General features: G+C 39.3%; 1 protein-coding gene and 1 pseudogene across 7 annotated transcripts in view; one reads left to right on the plus strand and one right to left on the minus strand.

Annotated features, from left to right (window-relative positions):
* Nucleotides 1-26,101, minus strand: part of NCOA1 (nuclear receptor coactivator 1) — a 199,994-nt gene extending 173,893 nt beyond the window's left edge. For 4 of the 6 annotated variants that reach the window (XM_081068634.1, XM_081068631.1, XM_081068635.1 and 1 more), the window contains exon 1: nucleotides 25,754-26,101. The gene's annotated coding sequence lies outside the window, so the exon portion shown is untranslated. Of the gene's footprint in view, nucleotides 1-24,571; nucleotides 24,731-25,234; nucleotides 25,584-25,753 lie in introns of those variants that run through there. The other 2 variants (XM_081068632.1, XM_081068633.1) reach the window with 2 other exon arrangements.
* On the plus strand, nucleotides 1,416-25,682 carry LOC308506027 (transcription initiation factor TFIID subunit 9-like; annotated as a pseudogene). The gene is made up of 2 exons: nucleotides 1,416-2,143; nucleotides 25,213-25,682. The product of its transcript is annotated as a transcription initiation factor TFIID subunit 9-like (transcript).
* Nucleotides 26,102-26,363: the final 262 nt, after the last annotated feature.

Here is a 26,363-nt window from a genome sequence, read left to right on the forward strand (position 1 = left end):
CAGCTCAGCTCCAAGTCCAGTTGCCATTCCCAATCTTAGTTGCAGGGGGTGCAGCCCTCCATGCCACGGGGGAACCGAACCGGCAAACCTGTTGTCAAGAGCCCGCGCTCTAACCAACTGAGCCATCCGGCCGCCCCAAGAAAATCTTAACTGAAAATCTTGGCATAAGAAAGGTGTGTGCAACAATGGTCCCAAAGGACCTCACCAATGAATAAAAGGAGAGTCGAAGTTTGCCAAGACCTCCTGGAGAGGCAAGAGGATGTTTTGGGCTGTGTTACCACTGGTGCTGAAACATGGGTGTACCAATAGGTCCCTGAAACAAAGCGTCAAAGTGCACAATGGAAGTCAGCCAATTCTCCATGACCAAAAAAGTTCCATCAGTCCAAATCAAGAGTCAAAAAGATGTTGCTAACCTTTTTTGATATCAGAGGGAGTATTTATTATGAAATTATACCAACTGGACAGTTAACCAAGTTTATTATTTGGAATTGCTGAAAAGGCTGCATGGAATAGTTAGACGAAAATGACCTGAACTTTTCACCAACAATTCATGGCTCTTGCATCATGACAATACACCAGCTCACAGGGCACTGTCTGTGAGGGAATTTTAGCCAGTAAACAAATAACTGCATTATTTGTTTTCACATTATTTGTTTCACCTCCTTACTCACCTGATCTGGCCCCCAATGACTTCTTTCTTTATCCAAAGATTAAGGAAATATTGAAAGGAATGCATTTTGATGACATTCAGGACATCAAGGGTAATACAACAACAGCTCTGATGGCCATTCCAGAAAAAGAGTCCAAAATTGCTTTGAAGGGTGAACTAGGAACTGGCGTTGGTGTATAGCTTCCCAAGGGGAGTACTTCAAAGGTGACCGTAGTGATATTCAGCAATGAGGTAGGCAGTACTTTTTCTAGGATGAGTTCACGAATTTGTCACACCTCACATGTAGATCATGTTTTCTGTATTCTAAGAAACCTTTGCCTAACCCATAATCACAACAGTTTTATACTATGATTTTTTTCTAGAAGTGTTAAAAGCTTTAGGTTTTAATTTAGTTCCATGATTTGGAGTTAATATTTTTTAATGTGGTACAAAGTATGGATCAAAGTCTAATTTTTTAAATGTGGATATCCAATTGTTCCGGCATCATTTGTTGAAAAAGATACCTTTGTTAAAAATCAATTTAATGTATGCATATGAATCTATTCCCGGACTCCCACAGAGAGTAAAGTACAAATTCGGTCTGCCAAGGTTCCCAGAGCCATGGCAGCGAGGACCATGTTGCTTCTGAATATCCTTGCGCACCGGTACACCACGGGTTGGCAAAACCACACGAGGCAAAGAACTTGCATCAAGATCAGGACTGAAATACTTTAATGTGGATGATTTACCGGATATCACGGAGTCTGGCAAGATGGCTTCTCCCAAGAGCATGCGGAAAGATGCACAAATCCTGAAGGATATGGGGATTACAGAATATGGGCCAAGATTGATAAATCAAATGTTGGAGTTTGTCTTCCAATATGTGACCACAATTCTAGATGATGCAAAAATTTATTCAAGCCACGCTAAGAAAGCTACTGTTGAAACAGATGATATGCGAGAGGCAATCCAGTGTCATACTGACCAGTCTTTCACCTCTCCTCCCCCAAGAGACATTTTTATTAGATATTGTAAGGCAAAGAAACAAAACGCCTCTGCCATTGATCAAGCCATATTCAGGCCCTAGACTGTCACCTGACAGATACTGCTTGACTGCTCCAAAAAAGGGCACCTACTTGTGTGGGAAGAATACCAGTTCTACTACTAAGTATTGGTTTGGTTACTAGCAGACCAAGTCCTCCCATACTTGGCACACCAACCCTACAAACCATGTCTCTTTCAACTAACGTAGGGACTCCAACGTCCCTCACGGGGCAAAGCTTTACAGTCCTGATGCCCACTTCACACTCCCCAGGTATAAAGCATCAATTCCTGCCACATCAGCAGTTCAGAATGTTCTGATTAATCCGTCATTAATTGGGTCCAAAAACATTTTTATCACCACCAATATGGTGTTAACACAAAATACTGCCAATGAATCACCAAATGCGTTGAAAAGAAAACATGAAGACGATGAAGATGATGAAGATGACAGTGAGGAGGGTGATATAATCTGTGTTCTAGCCTTGGTGTATATAACTTGTATACTTGGTCTTGAATCCGTTGTATTGAGATTAAATATGCATGCTGGGTGTTTGCAAGTTGTGTTTCAGAAACTTAAAGAATACTTAATGAGCAGATACAGTTACCATACTTTTCAACTGAGACATTGGGTTTTCTTTAATAGGATTCATAATGGCTTTTCACCAGCCTTCAAGTGTGAAAAATAAACTTGTAATTCATCAATTTGAAAGAAAAAAGTACAAACTGAAATCCCTACAAGAGCCAAAGTAACATGAATGGGACAAATTTAAGCCAATAGGAAGAAGCGGGTTCTATATTTTACCAAACAGAATACACGCTATCCTTAAAGTATTCAAATTCAACAGATAATCAAAACACTGTGCAGTCTAAACAGAATGGTGCATATGTGGTTGAGGGGAATGTTTTAGAAAAATCACTGGTATATAAAGGTATATTTAAAAATGATAAAAAACTGGACAGAAAGAAGAGAGTACATTGGAAAAAAGGTTAAAGGCAGTTTTATAGCAAAGGGTAAAACAGTACGAATAACAGAGAAAGGGAGAAAGATGACACTAACAGGTAGGTAGAACAGAGAAAGAGGTCAGACACCAAACTGAGAATTAAGAGGTTAGGCCAAGTTAAAAAGAAAAAAAGAAAAGTGTATCTCTACTAATATAATTATTACTAACATCACACAAGGGTAGCCATTAGTTTGGCTCAGTTAACAACAGTGACAAACAATGTTTTTGCATTCACAGCTGAATGATTTTTTTGTCTTTGTTCCCCTTCAATTAAATAAAGGAAAAACTGTGGTGGCCAGTTAGTTCAGCTGGTTAGAGCGTGGTGCTGGTAGCACCAAGGTTGCTGGTTTGATCCCTGCATGGGCCACTGTGAGCTGCGCCCTCCTTAAAAGAAAAAAAAGAAAAAAACAAAAAAGAAAGGAAAAACCTATTCATAAAGAGAAAAAATGTATTTCACAGGTCAGGGTCTACTTCACTTGTGCCTTTACAACATGTAGAGCAAGACTGTCTATTCACCACCAAGCACCAGTTCATAGGTAAGGGTCACCCTCAAACAACCCAGAGGGTGACTGGTTACGGGCTGGCTGAGCTGCTCTGGCTACTCCTCAGTGACAGAACGAAGAACGAAGAATCATTTCCTTCTTGAAGGAGATTCACTGAGAGTTTCTGTTTGTTACTTGTTTTTGTCTTTTTTTGTTTGTGACTCCTGATCCAATGAATTAAAGAATAGTTATTTGCTTTGGAAAAACAAAAAAAATTCTGAGTAAAATGATAAATCCAGACCGTAACTTTCAGAAGCCCACCAAAATATTAATAGCTTTTACTTAGGGACAGGACTATATATGGCTAGTTACTTGCTTATTTTACTCTGTGCTTTTTTTTCCCTTCTACTTTTAAATATTTCCCCTATTTTCCAAAATATTTCATTTTCCTTTTGTAATACAAGGGGACAAAAACAAACAAGCAAGAAAGCAAGATAGCCTTCCTCCAAGTAATATAACATGGATCACCTTTAATATCAAAATACCAAAGGAGAAATAAATTTAACAAAGGCTGCCAAAATAAATGTCCCCCAAATAAATTATGCCTAAGTGTACCTTTAATAATTTAAAAACTTCACAGGCAACATGTTTTTAATCATTTTTTTAAAATAAAAGATAAGCTCTTTGTCAATGCTAAACTAGACTTGACAGCTATAACTTATTCCGATGCCCAGAATTTGAGCAAATGTCGAGATGACAAGCTCCCTTACTTCTGGCTCGCAACCTGTACCATCTCTGCCTTTAATTGAACTGTGAATAGTTAATATAATTATTAGGTCTGCAGATTCACCTGACACTCATTCTAAACTTAACCATATTTACTCTTTTACTAAATGACCATAGATGTTTTTTCAATGTCAAAATCTTAAATTGGTGCAGCCACTGTGGAAAACAGTATGGAAGGTCCGCAAAAAATTAAGAAGAGCTACCTTATGACCCAGTAATTCCACTCCTGGGTATTTATCCAAAGAAATCCAAAACACTAATTCAAAAAGATATATGGACCCCTATATTCACTGCAGTGCTATTTACAATAGCCAAGATATGGAAACAACCAAAATACCCATCAACAGATGATTAGATAAAGAAATTGTGGTACATATATACAATGGAATATTACCCTGCCATAAAAAATAATGAAATATTACCATTTGAGACAACATGGACGGACCTGGAAGGCACTATGCTTAGTGAAATAAGACTGAGAAAGACAAATGCCATATGATCTCACTTATATGTGGAATCTAAGGGACAAAATAAACAAACAAAACAGAAACAGACCCATAGATACAGAGAACAAATTGATGGTTACTAGGTGGGAGGGGGATTGGAGGCCAGGTGAGAAAGGTGAAGAGATTAAGAAGTACCAATCGATAGTCACAGGACCCTTATGGGGATGTAAAGTACAGTACGGAGAATATAGTCAATAATACTGTAAAAACTATGTATATTGACAGGTGGGTAGTAGACTTATTGGAGGGAATCACTTGATAAATTATATAAATGTCTAACCACTACACTGCACACCTGAAACTAATATAAAATAATATTTAATGTCAACCATAATTTTAAAAAACAGTAATGGGGATGTGTACTGCAGCATGGAGAATATAGTCAATGACGTTCTAATAACTATGTGCAGTGTCAGGGGGTAGACTTGTTGGGGTTATCATTTTGTGAGTTATGTAAATGTCACTATGCTGTTCTATACACCTGAAACTAATAAAAAACAGAAAATAAAAAAAATCTAAGCCATAAGTAATTTAATTCTCTACTTATGTTTACATTTTATTATCCAGTATCCTATACTAATTTTATTAATATGTTAATATTATTCATTTTAAATCACAATTACCAGAGACTAGAATCTTGTTTACTTGCTCCACATAGAGGTCAATAAAATAAAACACAGGTAATGAAGACTATTACCAATGCTTACGTGACTATGTTATCGTGTTTCCCCGAAAATAAGACCTAGCCGGACTTATAAGACCCGGTCTTATATTATAGTAAAATAATATAAAATAACTATATATTTTTAAATAATTAAAATAATATATGTTAAAATATATTATGTATTATATAATAATACATTATATATTAAAATAATTATTGTATTATATATTAAAATAATTATTTTAATATATCATATATTAAAATAATATAAAATAGTTATAGTAAAATAAGACCTGGTCTTATATATTAATTTTTGCCCCAAAAGATGCATTAGAGCTGATTGTCCAGCTAGGTCTTATTTTGGGGGAAACACGGTATTGCCAAGAAATTAAAATGTGCTGTTTTCAACTAAACTGGTCAAATGAATTATGGGTGGCTTTATACCAGAATAAGTTAGTCCCAGACCCTGAGCCACACAGTTCCAGGAGCCCATTCATTTGATAGTGCGTATAAACATTTCCTTGCACATACAAAGTACTCCTAGAGTTGGCCAGAGAAACTGCTGGGCCTAACTGCTTACAATCTACAACTAACCATCTCTGAGAGTGTCCAGGAAGAAGCTGAAAGCCCTTCTGCCACAGATGCTGAGGGCTCTACTCCGATAAGAGGTTGGACTATATGATCAATAAACTTCCTCCTAATTCTCACAATCTATGATAAGAGCAAAAGTTAGTATGGCTTTGGTAAACAAATTCCATTTAAGACCAACAAAATACTCATTAACAGGGAGTCAGAGGTGAAACTAATGAAGTGGCAGAAAATCATATACTGATTAAAATATTAAGTGAGGTGAACATGAAGGTCTTGGTGAAGTGTATACTTAGAAGATGATAAGCTTTATCTCTACTGCAAAAAGAACTGGAACCTATCTCATGCCGTGTAGAAAAATTAAAATGGATCAAAGACCTTAATCTAAGTGCTAAAACTGTAAAACTCTTAGAAAAGAAACAGGCATTGATTTTCATGACCTGGATTAGGCAAGGAGTTCTTAGTCATGACACCAAAAGCACAAAAATGAAAAAAATAGATAAATTGGACTTCATCAAAATTTAAAACTTTTGTGTCTCAAAGGACACCATCAAGAAAGTAAAACTACAATCCACATGATGGGAGAATATATTTACAAATTACATATCCGATACCGGACTTATACCCAGAATATGTATTTTAAAAACTCTTAAAATTTAATAGTAAAAAGACTAATAATCAAATTTAATGGGCAACAGATTTGAGTAGACATTTCTCTAAGAAATATGTGCAAATGACCAATAAATATACAAAAAGATGCTCAACATCTTAGTCATTAAGGAGATGCAAATAAAGATTATGAGATGCCTCTTCATACTATGATGGGTAGAATCAAAGTCACATAATAACAAGTATTTGCAAAGATATGGAGAAATTAGAACCCTCATACACTGCTGCTAGGAATGTAAAATGGTGCACCACTTTAGAAAATAGTTTCGTAGTTCCTCAAAATGTTAACCACAGAGTTACCATATGACCCAGAAATTCCACTCCAAGGTATCTAACCAAAAGAAAGGAAAACATATGTCCATGCAAAAACTCGTACATTTCTTTCTGAGGTAATGAAATAGCCTGGTATTAGTGATTATAGTTGTATAACTTTGTGAATATACTAAAAGCCACTGAACTGCATCGTGTAAAAAGGTGACTTTATGGCTATATGAGTTATATCTCAATAAAAATAATAATAAATAAAAATAAATGAGAAATATTTCTTGGAAATAACACAATGAAATCCTAGGTATTTCACCATAGTAAACATAATATGGCAACAGAAGAATTGCAAGAAGCATAATATCAAGAAAATGTATCCAGGTGAAGCCCTGGGGCTTTCTGATAAACATATTACGAAGGTTTAACAAAAACAAGGCACAGATTCCTACACTATGCATGTCTGCACTAGGCAGACATCAGTCATCCATCACAACACCCTCTGCCGTTAAGCTGGAAATGGTCACAGATCCTAACACAATTCTCCTTGTACTCATCACCAATGTATAACGAATTGCTGAAGGTTATAAATTGATAAATTGCTGAAGGTTAGACATAAAGGTACTAACGTTACACCCATTTCTTTCTTAGTCTATCACACATGCAAATATTAGTGATCACTTTAACAGTTTCATTAATTATAAAATACATCAGACATACAAAAAAAAGCATTGAAAATAATTTTAACATATATACACACCCACTGTCCAGATAAAGAAATATAACATTATAAATTCAATTAACACTCCCCCTACTTTTAATATTTATCTTTTTAGAAAACGACTATACCCTTGCTGTCAGTTGAAAACATGTGTACTAAGCCTCCATATATGGCCCATGAAGTATAACGAAGATATCACTATTCACCCAGAGACTCTTAAGTAACCGCTGACATGTGACATTTATCACACGTAAAATTTCTATCACTGTCAATTTCAAAAAGAGAAGGAAACTCTCCACCTGTCAATAGCAATAGCAATGGAAACAGAAGTCAGAAAATGACCAGAGGGTTCTTTCCATCCAAACTTTTCACTGTCACTTAGCCAAAGGCAAGGGCCTCCACTATCTACCTTTCCTTGTGCATTGTCAGCCCAGCACACTTCTCATTTTAACATCTATATTTTCAAGGCACTTTCACACACAATTCTCATTTACCATACAAGATAGATAAGGTAGCTATACTTATACCCTTTTCCACAGATTTGGGAGAGCGTAGCAATTAAGAGCACAAGATTGGAAGCAAGCAAGGCTTGAATCCCCGCTTCACTACTTCCCAGCCAAGCAAATTGCAACATAAAGGTGCCTGGGCTTACAGGGTAGTTATGAGGATTCTATTACACAATGTATATGAGGCACTTAGCACAGAACCTGGTGTAAAATAAGCACTAAATGAACAGCTGCTGCTATTGTTGTTGTTGCTGCTGTTAATTATGTAAGATCAAACAGCTCTTAAACAAGGCAGCAGACTGAAACCTAGGTCTTCTTTGATTCCACACAAAACTGCTTCATTCTCAAATGGTCACCAATAATCCTACCTGCACAGAGCAGCAGACTCTACCATTTCAAGAAATGCTTCCCCATTCTCATTTCGACACCACAGTGATCACTTCAGGATTTTAAGAATCAAAAGTCAATAGCAATACCAACTACTGCTATAGCTGCTAACGTCACAAAAAGACCTGTAGGCACCGCATTTGTCTCCTAATACCGTCTATAGCCTTCTGTCTCCCCCTATTAAACTTGAATCAAGCTTCTATATCAAACTACCAATTTACAGGGAATATAGAGGGTAGAGAAACTTGTTAAATTAAACTGAAACTGAGACTGTAAGAAATTCTACAAGACGAAACCAGGTTATTCAACAGATAAATTGCAAGGGAACAAAATGAGAAGAATGAATCTACAAATTAAAAAAATACTTAAAAGACATTTCGATTAGTCCTGATATCAAAAAAAAATTTTCAATCCCCCCCTCCAAAACAAAGGCAATAACATCAGCACTGTGTACATCTGCTTGGGGAGAGAATACAGATGGAACCAGAATATTCGGGAATATTTTAGGCTTTGGGACACTTCCTTTTTTCCCTTGTAAATCAATAAATTAGTATTCTGGATTCTAAAAGAAAGACACTAACACAAATAGCCTTTACTCTGCCTGTGCTACATCTGTGATAAAAGTCCTATTCTGAAGAGTACTTTTAAAGACTAAGGGTTTACAAGGTCTTAAAATGATCCTCCCCCCTCCCAAAAAAAATCTACAAGAGACAACCGAAGCATGCAGCACTATACACAACAGCCAAGCCATGCAAACAACCGAAATGCCCATCGGTGGACGAGTGGATTAGGACACTGGTACATATTTACACAATGGAGTATTACGCAGCCATAAAGAAGGAAATCTTACCATTTGCAATAACATGGATGGACCTAGAGAACATTATGCTAAGTGAAAGAAGTCAGAGAGAGAAAGACGAATACCATATGATCTCACTTATATGTGGAATCTAAAGAAAAGAATAAGTGAACAAACTAATCAGAAACAGTCTCAGAGACATCGAGGAAAAACTGAGGGTTGCTAGATGGGAGGCAGGGTGGGGATAACGGGGAAGGTGAGGGGATTAGAAAGCACAGTCAGTAACCACAATACTGCCAGGGCGATACGAAAGTCAATTTGGGGGATGTAATCGATAATGTAAAGATTTTGTAGGGTATCCGGTGGACACTTGTCTCATTAGGGAGACCACCTCAGGGATGATGTAGATGCCTGATCACTGCACTGTACACTTGAAGCTGAAGCTGAACAACAATGAATGTGAACTACAAGTTTATATATATGTGTATACATATACATATATATATATATACTTACAAGAAGCGGAGTGCAGCATTAGGAATGGAGACAGTGAAATGTAATGGCTGTGTGCAATGTCAGAGGGGTAGTAGAAGGGGGGAGGGAGGTTATCACTGTGTGAGGGATATAAATGATAAATGTCTAACTATTACATTGTTTTATGAACCTGAAACTAATAAAAAAAATGTTTTTAAAAAAGACGCATTGAGGGGAAAAAAGAGAGAGATAGCTGGAGCAAAGGTCAAGGGAAAAAACAAACAACAAGTCAAGAAGAAACATTTTTGTAATTAAAGCTTAAAATAAAACTGACACCCTTAACAGAATCAGCTGTCAAAAGTAACCTCCCCAGAAGTAACCGATCCTATGATGAGATTTGAGGTATCAATGAAAATTATAGTACTTCCCTAACAAGAAGCAGCCAACTTAAGGTAAATTAAATGAAAATTAAACTGAAATCTTAACATGGGCACATGCTATAATGAAGACTACTTGTTTACTTCCATATTATTCCAAAAAGGATTTGAGACAGCTCACAGAGTGTAGTAGAATTAAAAAGAAAGATGTGATGAGATTGGGGCAAAGAAAACATGAGGGAGGAAAATAAGATGAAGTCAGACGTAAATTTACCCCACAAACTATATGCCACAAGGTCCAATACAGTTGTAAGGGAAGGGCTGCACATTTGACTCTGAGCTCCGTTGCAAAGACAGAAATACCATAGGTTACAAGAGTCAGGACGACTATGTAATACAAAAAAACCAGCAGGTCAAAGGAAACACAGCTTTTCCTGGTACCAAGATCTGGGAAAAAAATTACTACATGGGTTCTAATAATAACGGAGATAAAAACAATAGCAATTTGAATTGTACACTTAAAAATGGTTAAGATGGTGGGGCGGCCGGATGGCTCAGTTGGTTAGAGCGTGAGCTCTGAACAACAGGGTTGCCGGTTCAATTCCCACATGGACCAGTGAGCTGCACCCTCCACAACTACATTGAAGAAAACAAGCTGCCGCTGAGCTTCCGGAGGGGCAGCCGGATGGCTCAGTTGCGAGCTCTCAGCAACAAGGTGGCCAGTTCAATTCCCACATGGGATGGTGGGCTGTGCCCCCTGCAACTAAGATTGAAAACGGCGACTGGACTTGGAGCTGAGCTGCACCCTCCACAACTAGATTGAAGGACAACAACTTGGAGCTGATGAGCCCTGGAGAAACACACTGTTCCCCAACATTCCCCAATAAAATTTATTTAAAAAATTTTTTAAATGGTTAAGATGGCAAATTTTTTAATGTGTATCTTACAGTTCTAAGAAATGGGGGAAGAAAGCAACAGCAGCTCATTTTCATTGCACTTGTCCTGGGCCAAGTATGTTTTAAGTATTTTGTATGTTTAAAGTCACAAAATTCTTAAAACAACATGGTGGAGGTAGGTACAATTATCATCCCCATTTTATAGCTGAGAAAACTGAGGCACCAAGAGGTTAAGTAATACACAATTAGCAATCAGCAGAGCCAGGATTCAAGCCCAGGAAATCTGGCTCTAGAGCCCATACTCCTAAACATTACACAACCCCTCATCCATAAAACAGTGTCTCCCTTTGGGCAAAAGCACTTGCCTTCAGCTTAAAAGTGCATTTGTCCATCAACTATTAGCTCATTTTGTATTCAGTCTTAGTCTGCAGATCAGCTGCTAACAGTAATAGTAGTAGCAGCAGTTACAACAGCATCAACAAGGGCACTGAGATCAAGGAGATAATATCCTCACAAGAATTCTACAATAAGAGGAGTGGTGAATTTTATAAAGCTGTTTGTTTTAATGGCCCTCAATAAAGGCTGATTGCATTACACCAAATAACAATTCTGTAAAAGTAATTCTACCCCAGCCTAAAACAGTGCAATCAAAATACAGAACTCTCTGGTATTCGGGCTTTATCCGAGTAAAACTGTTTCTAGAGCAATGTACTGAATGTGTTTATTTCAGCAATTCTCAAAGAGGACTGTTTCTGACTACTACTAGGTGTTTGATAAGAATTGGGAAGCAAAGTAAGTGGATACAAACTTGTTAGAATGAAGCTGTTCTAGCTGTATGGACAACTACATGTGGACTATGTACTTTCACGGTCCATCAGGTACAGAGACTGGTTAATGTCCCCTTAGGAAAACCGAGGACCCTAACCACTGAAGATGTCTAAGTATGGAGCCAACCTACCTCTCCATGGAGGTGAGTCAAGAAAGCATTTTCTTACAGGTCCATAATTTTCCCCTGAAAGTGGTTCTGATTCTACACCGATAGACAAACTGCCTATTGAGTTCCAAAGTGGTAGACCATTCAATACAGTCACAATGATTTTGACCGGGAAAATTCTCAAAACATGAGCTTCCCAACATTTATCTCAGCCATAAAATTACCTCAATTAAGCATCCAAAGAGCATCCAGTTGAGACACGTACCTCTGAGCTAACTAAATGAATTGGGCAGCTACATAAAGTTATTAGATATAAACCAATTAAATGTCCAGGGATATCTGTTAAAAAATATGTATTTTGGATTTTGGATTTGGAATAGTAGATATCTCACATCTTTCTCTTTGAAATAACTCGGGAGCAGAGTCAGGTGGCCACCAAAGCCCATTCCTAGTTAGTATAAACACAACTACATCATAAGCATATATGGCTAGGAAGCAATAAAAAAGACAAGCATTCCACAAGGAAAGCAAACAAATATGAATAAGAAAGACTGGGGGGGGGAAATCCAATACACATAATCGACTGATAAAATAATCGACTTTATCAAGTCAGGGAACTGCAAATTACAACAATGGAATGAGCCTGTCCCTCATCCAACATCTATTTTTCGATCTCCAAGAACAGATCTGAACCTGCTTTGATCATATGGCCATCCTGCAGCAATGACTGTGCCCAAAGACGGAGAATGATGACAGACCAAGCATGGATCACACGCCTATCCTTTGGCCAAGAGCATACTCTCACCTGAAATGGGGGGGGGGGGCACACTAGACAGCCTAAGTTAATAGCTACCACATAATTCACTACAGAGACTTTCACCTTTTAATTCTATATAATACTTCCATTTCTTTGAATTTGTTATTAGAATACAGTCATGTATTATGTATATGGTTTATTTTTTAATTTTCAAAGGAGAAAATTATTGGAATGCAGTCAAAGAGAAAGCCTAAGTTCTAAATAGTTGAGGGTTGATGACTATAGAAATAAAACTGGGGAAAAAATAAGTCTCGTGTATAAATAAGGATCTGGGCTTCCTAGTCCTGCAAACTTGGCCAGCACTGTAACCACGACCTAGTAGTCCAGTCCTTAACAAACCAAACATTAAAAGACAAGTGAAAAATGGAGAGAGCAGATTTTATTTAACAATATGTTGATGAGGGAGGAAGAAGACCTCCAGGAACCTACGAAGAAATTTGATGAAATCCTCAGACAGCAAAAGGTCTCCAACAGTATCGGAAAGTACCTTCATACCCTCTCTCACTTTTCTCACCCCATAATCTTACCAGCCAAATAATATTTGTAGAAAAGCTCTGGATTAGTTTTACTGAAGCCAATCACTTTATACCTGTTTCAAATATCTAAAGACAGGAGGGAGGACTGAGGATTGGGGGAGAAGATGAAGAGAACAAGTTGGCAGTCACAAAATAGTCATGGGGATGTGAAATACAGGATGGGGAATATAATCAATAATGTTGTAAAGATTATGTAGGGTGCCAGGTGGGCACTGGACTATCAGGGGGATCACCTCACAGATTGTGTAGATGCCTGACCACTGCACTGGACACCTGAAGCTCAAGTAGAATAATATTGAGTGTCATATTCAATTATATAATATATATAGTCAATTATATATGTGTGTGCGTGTGTGTGTATACATATACATACATATAGTCACGGGATGTAAGTACAGTACAGGGAATCTAGTCACTGGAATTGTAACAGCTAGATGTGATGTCAGAGGGGTAGTAGACTGGGGGGGTTACAACTTTGTGAGGGGTATAAATGTCTAATCATTATGTTGTTTTGTACACCTGAAACTAATATAAAAAATGAAATAAATTTTTAAAAAAAGATGGTAGCAAAACCATCTAAACTAAAACCATTTTTATAAATACTAACCCCTAAAGACATCAGTAAAATTTCTCCTTTAATTGCCCCAAGCACTACCATTTAGTGCTACAAGTTCTTTTTCACAAATAAATTTAGTAATAAAAATCCCATTTAGACTGACACACAAAACCAACTCCCCTTTATTTCAATGATTCCAGGCAGGCCCTCCTGATTCTGATAGTCATCCCTCTAAAGAAAGCAACTCTGCTTTGGTGAGGCAAAGACAGGTACAGCTCACCCAATACTCCTGTTCTTACCAGCCTTTCCTAACCCTGTAAGCAGTGCCCTGACTATATCGGGCTATAAGAGAAGTGAGGTGGGTCACTTCCAAGGGCACAGTAACCACGGAGGCTCCACATTCCAGGCAGTACACCAAATGCACTTTATTATTTTCACACATAGAACCCTTTTATCAAGTTCACGGGACTAAGCTATAAGCATCACTCCAAATCCTACAAATCTAATTCAAATCCCACTTCCTCCAGGAAGCCTACCCAGACCATGCTAGGCTTCAAGGCATGATCAGTAACACACTTATGTATGTATACTGCGGATAAAGCACCATAAAAGTACTATGGTATTGGCACATAACTAGTAGTATAATAAATGGCCTCTACCTTCTATAACTTACAATGTGGTCGGTGGGAAAAGACACATGCAAAAACAGAAACAAGTATACATGATAAATAAATTTCAAGTGAGTACTAAAAACAGTAAGGGCTAGAGGAGTTTCCACATATCTCAGTTAGCAACTAACTATCCTAGTTATATACTCCCATATGACATCTTTTATATTATTTTTAAATTCATGTATGATTGAAAGCAAATGAGACTGCTTATGGGGGTTATAATCTCCTTGAAAGGCAGAAACCCTAAGATATGAATCTTCATGGTGCCCCATATTACCAGAAACTTCATGGTGCCCCATATTACCATTCAAACACAAGTATTTAATAAAAATTTCTTTTATGGAGAAGAATGTATTGAAAAATTTAAACAGAAGTGCAATAATCTTCAAGGCATCTGGAATGTGTGTTTGCAGCATGGCTAAGAAGAGAGAAGAAGGAACCCAAGTTTTCCTTTCCTCCATGGCAGGTGGACTTCTATACTGGAGAATAATAAGTCACCAGGCTGCCCCAAACTTGAACAAAGCCCTTAACAGCCAACCTCTTATGCTGTAGGACTACACGTTCTCCAAGCAATAGCTGATTTCCAATTCAATTTCCCAAATACCCTGAAAAGGGGAAAGAGAATCCCTAGATGTTATGTATGAGTATTCCAGGCACACATATAAAAAAGGTCTATTTCTCCAAATTAATAAGTAGCATTATGATTTAATCAATATGACTTGCCAATTTAATTCTACACATGTAAGACATTGCAGAGGATAAAACATAAGACATAACCCCTTTCGCCACTCTCATACCCTGATTTGGGAGATAGGACACATGAAAACAAAAAAATTCCACACACTACAAGGTAGTGTAAAGTGTCAAATGAATAATAAGGAAAACAAAAATTAAGAATTCAGAAAAGGAAGAGATTCCTTTCAAATTTTAATCTGAACACTTAAAAAGCAAGGTGGAATCTGAGCTGAGCTTTAAAGAACAGGTAGAATTTCAGGAAGTATAGACTAGGATAAGGGAGAACATTCTAGGGAAAGGAATATATAAAGGGGTGGAAACAGGCCCAAGAAATGTTTAGGGGACAATAAACTGACAATTTTATTTTGAACAGCTTAATGGGGGAGACAAATGGGAAATGAGACAAAAAAAGCAGATTGGTGCCAGACATTGGAGAGCTTTAAACGCCAGGCTAAGGAACAACTTTATCTTGACAGTAATGAGGAGCCATTGAAGGTTTTTAAGCAAAGTAACGCAATGAAAGTAAAAATTACAATGATCATTCCAAAACAAAATTTAGGACAAACTGAAGAAGGAACTCACTGGGGACACTAACACCACTTTGGATACTATTGCAATAAGTAGGCTAAGTTAGAACGATGGCGGGAGGTGGGGTGCAAACCGAAGGAGCTGAGAGAAATTGAAAAGTGTTTTTTTAGCATATGTCAAATCAGATCCTAAGACTCTACAAAGCTAAGATTCAGATGCTACACAGAGGTTAAAAGCCAGCAACTGTGAATTCCAGCCTACCCAGCAGGGTCTCCCTATACTTGAATTGATACCAGGCTCTTCTATACACGTATGCATTCCAATCTTCACACTCATATAAAAGGTACGGTCTTTTTTATTGGAGTTTGGGGGAACACAGGTGGGAAATGACATAGAAATGATACATAGCAGAGGTGGGAAATGATATATAAAATCGGCCAGGTAGTTATGCAACAAATAGACCTCAAACATCTGTAAAGGCCAAAGGCATTGCAATCACATCTATTGCCAAATGGAAAAACAGACTGCAAATCCAGTCATCCTGCAGGCTTGAGTAATGACATCAGATACATCCATTAAACTTGGCAAGAGGGTAGGACTGGATGAATGGAGTTATTGAGGTCCCAATCTTTAACAACAGAGTTTCTTAACCTTTGGGAGGTCATAGACCCTTTTGGGAATTCGGTAAAAGCTACAGACACTCTCCCCAGAGAAATACATTGACTCACAAAATTTTACTTATAATTTCAGAGTGTTCACAAACTCCCTAAAGCATATCTAGAGACTCTTAGTCCATTCTTAGTAAAGAACCCTTACTATAAAACAGTCATAACCATTTTTATTCTATACCCCACAGTTAAAAAATTTTTGAATAGGAAGCCATATATGTGTATTTATTTATAATTTATATACATTGCATAGCAGACCAATACATTATGTACCTTATAAAGCATAGGCAAAAATGAAATTTTAAAATATTTATTATAATAAAATAAACAATTTTTAAACATTTATTTTACTTATTGATGACACAGCTTTGCACTCTTCCTAATAAATATTAGGAAGTTATTATACCACTATTTTTGGTGAGAGTAATGTGATAGAACATGCTTTGTGATTTTCTAATTTTATTTTCACATTTTGTAATACAGCAACTTGGAAGTCTAGTTCTAAATTCAGTTCATTTTTATAATAAATAACTTTAATTGTATTTTAATGGTGATCATAGCCAAAAAACAGACTTCACAAAGATGAGTAAAACCAAAGGGAAGACTTGCATCACTTGTTGCACTGAATAAAACATGATATTTAATTTTTGATCCCATTCACCATTTATGCAAACATTTTTGTTAAAATTCAACTAGTGCATTTCTACATTTCTTCATTACAATCAGTTGTTCTCACTACCAACTAATCAGATGGTATTGCTTTTCATATTTTCAGCAAATGGGATCATCACTAAAATTTCTCCTTTACAAGGTTTTTATACAGGTTAGAAAATTTTGTTTCCAAGTTCAAATATAAATATATATATGTGTGTGTTTATGTGTGTGTGTATATATACATATATATGAACATTCTTAAAGTTACCACATTATTTTCAGCAGTTAAATCCAATAATGATGGATATAGTTCCAAATATCCTTTCAATAACCTCTCTCCATAACACTGAATTTTATTTTGTTTTTGAAGATAGTTACTTTTTAAGTCACTGTTAATAACTTACCATCATCCCACAGAGACAGAGACAGATTAAGTAAGTAGGTCTATTCTTCATAAATACCTGATAGAAAAGGGTAAAGGCAGTCAAATACATGGTGATCAAAGGAGAAGTGACTGAATGGTGAACATGCAATGCAATGTATAGATGATGTATTATAGAACTGTACACTTGAAACCTGTATAATTTAACCGACATCACCCCAATAAATTTAATAAAAACAAGTATCTACTAGGTAGCGTACTCCTCAAATCCGCTTGTCACAGAAAACGTCGGCAAATTGAGACGTGTGTTTTTCTGAAAGACAAATGAGTAAGTCATCTTTAAGTCAGACAATTCTTGAGTCTTTTGCCTCAAGATGACCAGTTAACATCTATGAAATACTATACAAAAGATACGCATGATGACTCCCTACTGCAATACACAATATGTGAAAAGTCTACTACTTAAAATAATGATTCCAAAAATCCAATTACCCACGCCCCTATAAGCTGTAAAACCTCACAAGAGACTGAAGGTAAAGAAACTTCCTTACAGACCTCAAATATTCCTCCCATTTCCCAGATGACTTTAAGTAAACCCTACTGTAAAGGCCACTGCTCTAAATGTTCCTGGGCTGCCAAGGTCAAAGCTCTCATCAGTGCCTTCCAACTCATTTCCCTCGCATGCTATCAAAGTTTAAAGGAGTTATCCTTAAAGGTACTCTAATTATACTGTATCCATCTCTGAATTACTACCAGTTTGGCAAAAGACATGACAGCAGCACGTTCTGTGATACCAGTTGTCTTCGACACTGTTCCCTCAGTATAATGTTGGCTAGCAGTTCAGTCAAATAATAGACTGGGTGGAACAAGGTCCAAGACTCTTCATGACATATCCTGCTTTAAATCCTTTTTGGAACATGGCAGGGCATAAATAAATCAGTAAAATAATTCATGAACTATATTGAGAGCCAGGGACTTTCAACCCGCATGACCAACCTCACTTACACTGTAATATACTCGTATATTTATATAAGGAGACATTTTCACACTTTTAAAAAACAAGTCCACTGTATCTTCTTAAGAATGCCAAATGATAATACACTGTTTTAAAAAAAAATAGCTACTGCTTTAAAAAAAAGTATAAGCCAGGGGAAAAGATTTTGTATTAACGTCTATCAAAAAAACACAGTCTGTTCTCAAATATACATAAAAATTAGTGAATAAGGTCCCAGTGTGGTAAGGCTTACATACGGGATCATTTCAAAAACTATGAAAATATAATATCGGGGGTGTAAAAACTGTCAAAAAAAGATCCACATAAATTTGGAAAGCTTTGGAAAACTGACATTTCTCGTTTTCATTCGGATCTACAGGCTTCACTGTGGCCCGCCACGTCCCTCCATTAAAATCCTTCAGTGTCTGTCGTTTCAGTGCACCTAGAATGTCTGGTGCCCTCCCCCACTTCAGCAGGTGTCACAACCCTCCCTGCACTTTCCCCCTTCATTACTCCCTAAATAACCCCAAGCTTTCCTTTCCTTTCATCTTTGCTATTTAATCTTCCTGAATAGACTGCTCTCCTCACCCTCACTCAAGTAGAAATCATCCCCTGCCTTCAACGTTCTCGTCCACAACCAAGCCCTCCATGAAACTTGGCCTGATCTCCCTCAAAGGAAAAGAATTGCTCCCTTTTCCTGAATCTTCGAAGTACTATTTCAGTACCACTCTCATACCGTCTTCATCACATTCAATTAGTATTACACGTATTTGTGTGTTCGTCTTATCACCTCTCTTAGGTCATAATCTCCTTAAAAACAGGATCTATATCTTATCATTTAACTCCCCTATCTTTTAACAACACAGCACCTTGAACAAAGTAAGTACTCATATAACTATGTCTTGAATGAATGATTGAGTGACTACTTAGAAATTCAATTACAGACTTCCTGTATTATCTGGAATGGAGAGTTACAACTTACTTTGCAGAACAAGTAACTTTTCCCTTGTTTCCTCCAAACTTACTAAAGTAAAGCCAGTATTACACATACAGGTACCTTCAAAAAGGAAGGACATTTCATCCTTCAACTATCTGGCCAAATATGGTATGTTATCTTTATATAAACATACATATGTTCAAATAGAATTATCTTCTGTTAATTGAATCTATGCTTGATAATAAAGCATGTAAATATTTTAACCATACAGGCAAACCAAAATTGTAAGATGTAATATATTAAAGCTATCAGAGTAAGAGCAACCATTCAAAATACAAGTAGAAACAGAGAATGACCAAGCAATTTATTCCAAATGAAAAAAAAGAAAAACCCTAAATTTTAGCTATTTAAATACTAACAAAACTTGAGAGGCAGTATTTTATTGCTAAGAATCCAAAACCAACCATTCAAAGATAAGCTTACCTAGACAGAAGCACCAAAGAATCAACATTACTAAAGTACAAAGGTGAGATCAGAAAGAGCACAAAAATCTTAAAGTGACACTTTCATTAAGTAACTGGTACATATGGTTCCTGGGTCATCAGAAAGCAGTGAGCCTGCAGGAGTCACCCAGCACATTTACAAAACAGAAAGAGTCCAGAAAGGAAAAAAGGGGCTGCAGTGTGGTCAAGTGTGGCAAACACGCTTGGCGAGAAGCCAATTTAAAGGTGTACTTGTGATTTCAGGTCAAAAGACCTGGACTCAAATGTCATCCCGAACACCTACAAGCTGTGCAATCTTACACCAGTCATTTAACCTCCCTGAGCCTTGTTTCCTTGTTTTTAAAATGTAATATGCAGAGCAAGCACAGTACCCGAGTCCAGTGTCTCAGAGACAGCAGTCAATAAGAATTTGCTGACTCGGAATGAGGGCCCTATAAGAAAGGCAGACATTTCTCTCCAGCTGCCGTTTTAGTTTTTTGGAAGAGAAGCCTTAATTAATTCCTTATTACAATATTTCAGTCAATTTTTGGCCAAAAAATGAAAATACTCCAATCCTCCCAGCTTATACATTACTCCAAATCTCACTAGACTTCTTAAAATTTTAAATCTCTTTGTAATAACCTTCAAATACAAAAAAGCCTAGAAGCCAAATACCTGGGTTCTTGCCCAAATAATGCCACTACATACATACATGACCCATGAAAATTATTACACATGCCTGGCTTTAGTCTTCTCATCTGTAATATCAGGGAGGTTGTCCTAACTTATCATTAAAGACGCTTTACTCCAAATGTTGTAGTTCACGTCATCTCAAGGATTTCTCGATCTAATTAGGAAAACCAATTCGACATTCACTAAAAAGAGAGTTTCATTCAAAAAGAAAAAAAGAAGACAGGAAGGAAGAAGTATATAGAACAAACTGAGTAACTGATCCTAAAAGAGTGATAAAAATCAAGCTTTCTAGAAAACATATCAGCTCTGACTCTGTTTGAAGGTCAAGAGATAAAGGAAAAGGAAATACAATTTAAATAAAGAAAATGAAACATGTAAAATCAAAGAAGATATCTACAGGTGATTATAATACTTTCTTCACGTGTGTAGCACTTTACGGTTTACAAAGCATTTCTGCATATGCCATCTGCAGCAAATTTTCTGGAATGAGAAACCAGAAGAACAGTTTAAATGATTTATTTGATAAATTTGTCCACAGTGTCTCCACTAAAAACAATAACATCAAAAAACATTTTAGAAATAAATTTTTTCAGCATTACTATGTAGGATGAATTAAGAGACATGTGGGCAAGCAGGCAAGCAGCTATAAACCTACAAATCATAAAATTTTAGCACAAGAAATGTAAAATTAGACCAATATGCTCATTTTATGATAAAGAAACTCAGGTCTACAAAGTTGAGGTGACATTCATTACCCCACGTGCAAAATGATAGGAGCACTATATCGATACAAGTCCGGAATAAAGGGGGAAATCCAAGAAATTGCAAAAGAAAGAATCAGAGAATTTGGTGATGGAATAGATAGTGATGTGTTTAAGTTATGGAAACGTAAGTATTCAAGTCTTAACTATGTACCAATCATTATGCTAAACATATCATGTTACTTAATATAGTAAGTTAACTTAAAGATCACAACAATATGAGGGCCAGTGCATTATTCCAATTTTGAACATGAAAACCTAAGGTTTAACGTGGTTAAATTACTGCCCAAGGTTATACGCAAATCTACTAAGTATCTGGAAGATCAGGACACGATCCCCTCGATCTGAAGTCAAACCTCCATTTCCAAAAGAAGCTTTAAAATTGCTTCAAAATTACACAAAAATGAAGTATCACTATGGAAACACTGGATACTCCAGGGTTATTAGAATTCTGGTTTAGACTCCTGTTCATAGGTGTATTTCACCTCTGTGCTTGCACCTATTGTTATCAGTCTGGTCTGTCCTTTCCTAGTGCGTCAGGTCCAAGACTTCTCAGCAAAGCCAAACTTCCCCGCCCTTCACACTGAAATATACCCATGGGGGGTGATTGTATCAAAACATATCAAAGATGGAGGGTGACTACACCAAATAATTTCAAGTCTTCCACAACTCCTTGGGTGACTATAGCTTCTGTTTTGGCATAAGCTATTTATCTTTGAAATAGGAAAACTACACTAAGCTCTTCTAAAAGCCTGTCACTTCAAGAAGCCTCAAAAATATTGTGTTGCAGATGGGCGAACGGGGGAGGAAACATGGATACAACAACCCACTCTACTTGCACTTCTAGAATTGGACTTACATGTTGTTGTCAGTGTTTTGTAATAATTTCCCTTGTTCAACCACGTATCCTGCATAAAGTAGTCATTTCTAGACTCTATATTAATCCAAATACTGTGTACCCACAAAACGTTGCCCAGAACTAAACGACAGGAAAAAACCTGCACCTCCTTCTTAAACTAAACAACCACAAATGGTACCTGGTTGCGCTCAGGCCATTTTATGACCTTGACTCCTATGTTGAGAGAAAGGCACAAAGTCTAACTGAAATATAAAGAAGGGAAAAGGAAGGCTTGAAATGACTAGACCTCACCTCTAATGGTAAGAAAAAAAGTCAGAGACCACGAGGCCCATCCTCAGTGACCAGTGACAAAGGGCTAAGCTACTGGTTAACCTGGGACAGAAGCAATAAAGAAATCCTTCCCTAATGCCTCGTCTGTCCAAATATGTAGGAGAGCTGTACGAGGTGGGGAGAAATTTGAACAGTTCTGCAGACCAGACTAGATATAATGCTCTGTCATTCAACTCCTGAAACACATGTATTTCATCCAATCCCACACTCCCCTCCATGCCCGATATTTGCAGGGAATGTAAAAAGGAGCCCACTACATGTTTTTGGACTTCTGCCATGAAAGCAGTGGATGGCCCTCTGAGAATTCCTGTGCATTATCATATGCAGAAGGCAAAAATCACTGCCAAGACAATACAGAGCATCCTGGGGAATCTCCCGCACTCCACGACGTGGGGGATTCTAACTGATGGTGTGTACTTGTACTGACCTCCCACACTTGCCGTACAATGAAGGCTCCATTAGGCCATATGGTTAAAGCCAACAACTCCGTAAGATATGCAATGTACTCAAATACGGAGCCCTTGGAGGATGGAGGGGAAAAAAGAGACGCTAAAGTAAGGAACAGACGTAGTAGTTAAGAGAAGGTATGTGAAATTGAAGTGTTCTTAAAAACCAATTATAAATCATATTCTGAGATGTCGTCCAAGAGTGAAAAGATTTTCAAGGACTGTCCAATATCCTATCCTCTCGTCCCTTTCAGCACCTCCACACCACCCTCATCACTTGCTCAACATTTAGTCCTGGTGAAGACCGATCACTGGATTAGCAGGATCTAGAGTACATGCAGAGAACATTCCATCCTGGGAACATCTTTAAATTATTTGGGCTTGTTTACTACCCTTCCCTATAGAGCAAAAGCATGAAATTTTGCCAACGCTTTCACAATACATACCAGTCAGCAAGAGAGCAACCCAATCCTCTACCCACCAAAAGACTAACACATACGTAGAAAACAGGAAATGCAACAAAAATTAAAGTTTGACCCTAGCCTCCCTCTGCACTTAAATGCCTTAAGTGGTAGCAGTATCTTTATATCACACCCACTTTGTGCTACCCTTACGGCTTCCTGGCATAAGCCAATGCTGGGGATTAGACAAACTGTTGCTTCTGTTTCAAGCCCAGATTTCTAGAAAGGAAACGCTGGAATTGAGGGAGAAAGAAAAACAAATATTGGCAGAAATAGGGAGGAAAATGCATTGTCTATGTAATCCCACTTTAAGTGGAACAATCACCATTAGTTCCATCAGGCACTTTTTTTCAACAAAACCACTTACCCAAAAATGCAGATCTAAAGTATGCCCTTGGCTTAAACCACACAAAAAGCAGTTTAACAGACACAATCCTACAGATTTTTCTCAGAAAGAAATGAGGGACAGATTAACTATATGTTATGTAAAGTTCAAGTTTTGCACCTTAAAAACCAAACTTTGTTGTGAGTTAAATAAATGAAATAAAATAGTTGTGCAAAATGTCTACAAAAATCAAACCAGACACCTGTTCTTATAAGCAGCACCCTGAATTTTCTCTTCAAACCACAGATTCTCTATTCAGTCCCCCTTTTTGATCCAGTGTTCCCAAAGCAGAAAGTCTGAATCAGAAATGGAGGGAAAACCTTTTAGACAGTAGTTCGTAAAACCAAATTATATCTTTCCACAAAGTACAGGAGATAAAATAGAAACACTTCCAACTGAATCTAGTTTATAACAAATAGTTCAAAGAATGCCCATTTATTAAGCTGAATCACACCCCAGTGCTACCTTTAACCCAAAACTATTTCTAGTTGAAGAGCCAAAAGATCCAAGCAAATACTTTCTTTTCACATTATTCTCAACATGAAGAAATCTGACCCCCTTCCTACTACATCATAGCTTCTGTGAAATAAGCTGTGAGGCCCCTTTGGCCAACATTTTTTTTTTTTCTTTTTGAGACAAACCTCCAACCAATTCCAGAAGAGGAGACACACCTCAAACAAATTTAACCCTTGAAATCCATTCCTTCACGAGTCCAATATAATCGAGGCTTCCGCACAGCAATTTCTTACACAGACACCTGAAGATTTCTTAATCGCTCAAGTGTAAGCCTCAGCCCCTACAAATCATCGCCACAGAGATTACTCTGGGCATCCACAGCGGGTGCTGGGGCTGCTATTCACCCAAGAACCCTTCGTTCGCCATCATCACACTCGACATCAAAAATTCACCGTCTTAAAACAAAAAAATGTCACCTTCTTCACAAGGACACCTGCCTCTTCAACGCCTCTACAAGGAACGAGGAGAGCCAAGCACAAAAGGCTAGAAGAGCTTCATCTTAAAGTTTTCCTCCCACCAAACTCTGCAGCCACAGCACCGTGGACTGTCCTTGTCACACACACACACACACACACACACGCACACACAGGATTTATTGTTAAACCCTCCGTCTCCCTCTAACACTGTCAGCCCAGGCAGCGCCTAGCCCCTGGGAATGACTGCTTAAAATACACACAGACATACATACATATACATACGTACATACATACATGAAAAAAAAAGGAAGAAACCAAAGCTGGGTAGTAAGGACTAGGGACCCTGGTGTCCGGTTTCTCCATTTCTCTTCCAAGGGACTAGGGAACGGCTCCAGTTCTGTCGCTGACCATTAACCTATCCCACCTCCCAATCGTGCAATCAACATGTTTGCTCCCTTTCCTACGTCCTTTCAACAGAATCCTGGGAAGGGGACCCAAACCCTAACCCTAACAACAAACCCTCTCTTATCCATCCCATGTCTCCTCTGAAATCCCTGGTCGGGAGAAGAAGAAAAACAAACCAAAAAAAAAAAAACAACAACAACAACAAAAAAAGAACAGTGCGCCGGGGTGAAACGCAGCGCCGTCGAAGCCTGCGCTTACGGAAAGGCACGCCATCGTCATCCCCATTTCGCAGCCCAGGCAGGCGAGACTCGGAGAGGTTAACCCGCCGGCCAAGGTCACCGCGCTCGCCGGGGCCGAGGGGCGCCCGCGCCGACTTCCGGCTCCCCCTCTCGGCGGCGGGGAACACCAGCGGGCTCGGGGCGCCGCTCCCCACGCCGGGCCGGCGGCCGCGAGCCTCGCGCAGCCTCCGCGGATGCTCGCCCGGTCCGCGCTAACTAGGGCAACTGGGCAAGGGAGCCGAGAAGTCGCTGCTGCAGCAATTTCCCTCCGCGGGCGCAGCCCCCAGCTGGTGCCCGTGACAGCTGCGACCTCCGCCCCCTCCAGCCGCGCGAGGCCAGGGAGAACTCGGGGAAAGTGGGAGGGGGAGCGGAACCGAGAGAAAGGAGAGCAGGGGGCGGAGGGGCGCCAGCTGCTCCCCGCCCCCTAGGGCCTCGGCGGCCGCACGGCTCGTGACAGCTGCACCCACCAGGAGCTCGGCGCCCGCCGCCCGCCACTCACCTGCCGCCGCCGCCGCCTCTGGGCCGCGCTGACGGGCGCCGCGCTCGCCCGCAATCGTGGCGGCACCGCCGCGGCCTCCGCCGCTCCTCGGGCCGGGAGCCCGCCGCCTCCGCGGCTCTCCGGCCCCCTCCTCCGGAGCAGGGGTCCCCCCGCAGGGGGATGCAAAACGGACCCGGCGCAGCCGCCGCTCGAAGGAGCAGCAGGGAAAACGGCGGCCGAGGCGCTCGAGGCCGCGGTCCAGCCGTCTGAGGGGAGGGCTGGGCGAATCGCGTCAGACTCCCGCTCGCCTGGCCTGAAGAACAGGCATTTCAACCGCTCTCCGCGGCCGCCATGTTCTCCTCCTCCTCCGCCGCCGCCGCCGCCGCCGCCGCCGCCGCCCCCCACTGGCGGCCCCGCCCTCTCCCCGCCCCGCCCGCCGCCCGCCGCCCCGCCCCGTCCGCCGCGCTGCCCTTGCGCTCTTCGGCCCCGCGGGGCCGCCGCGACCTGGTGCCCGCGAGCTCCGACGGAGCGCCCGGGGCGGCGCGCTCCCCACCTGCTGGGCGGCGGAGCGAGGAGCCGTCCCGCGCCCTCTGCCGGCCGCGGGCCCCGAGAGGGCTGCCGTGGTCGCGCC

This window comes from Rhinolophus hipposideros (genome assembly GCF_964194185.1).
Source record: "Rhinolophus hipposideros genome assembly, chromosome: 12".
Lineage (NCBI taxonomy): Eukaryota > Metazoa > Chordata > Mammalia > Chiroptera > Rhinolophidae > Rhinolophus > Rhinolophus hipposideros.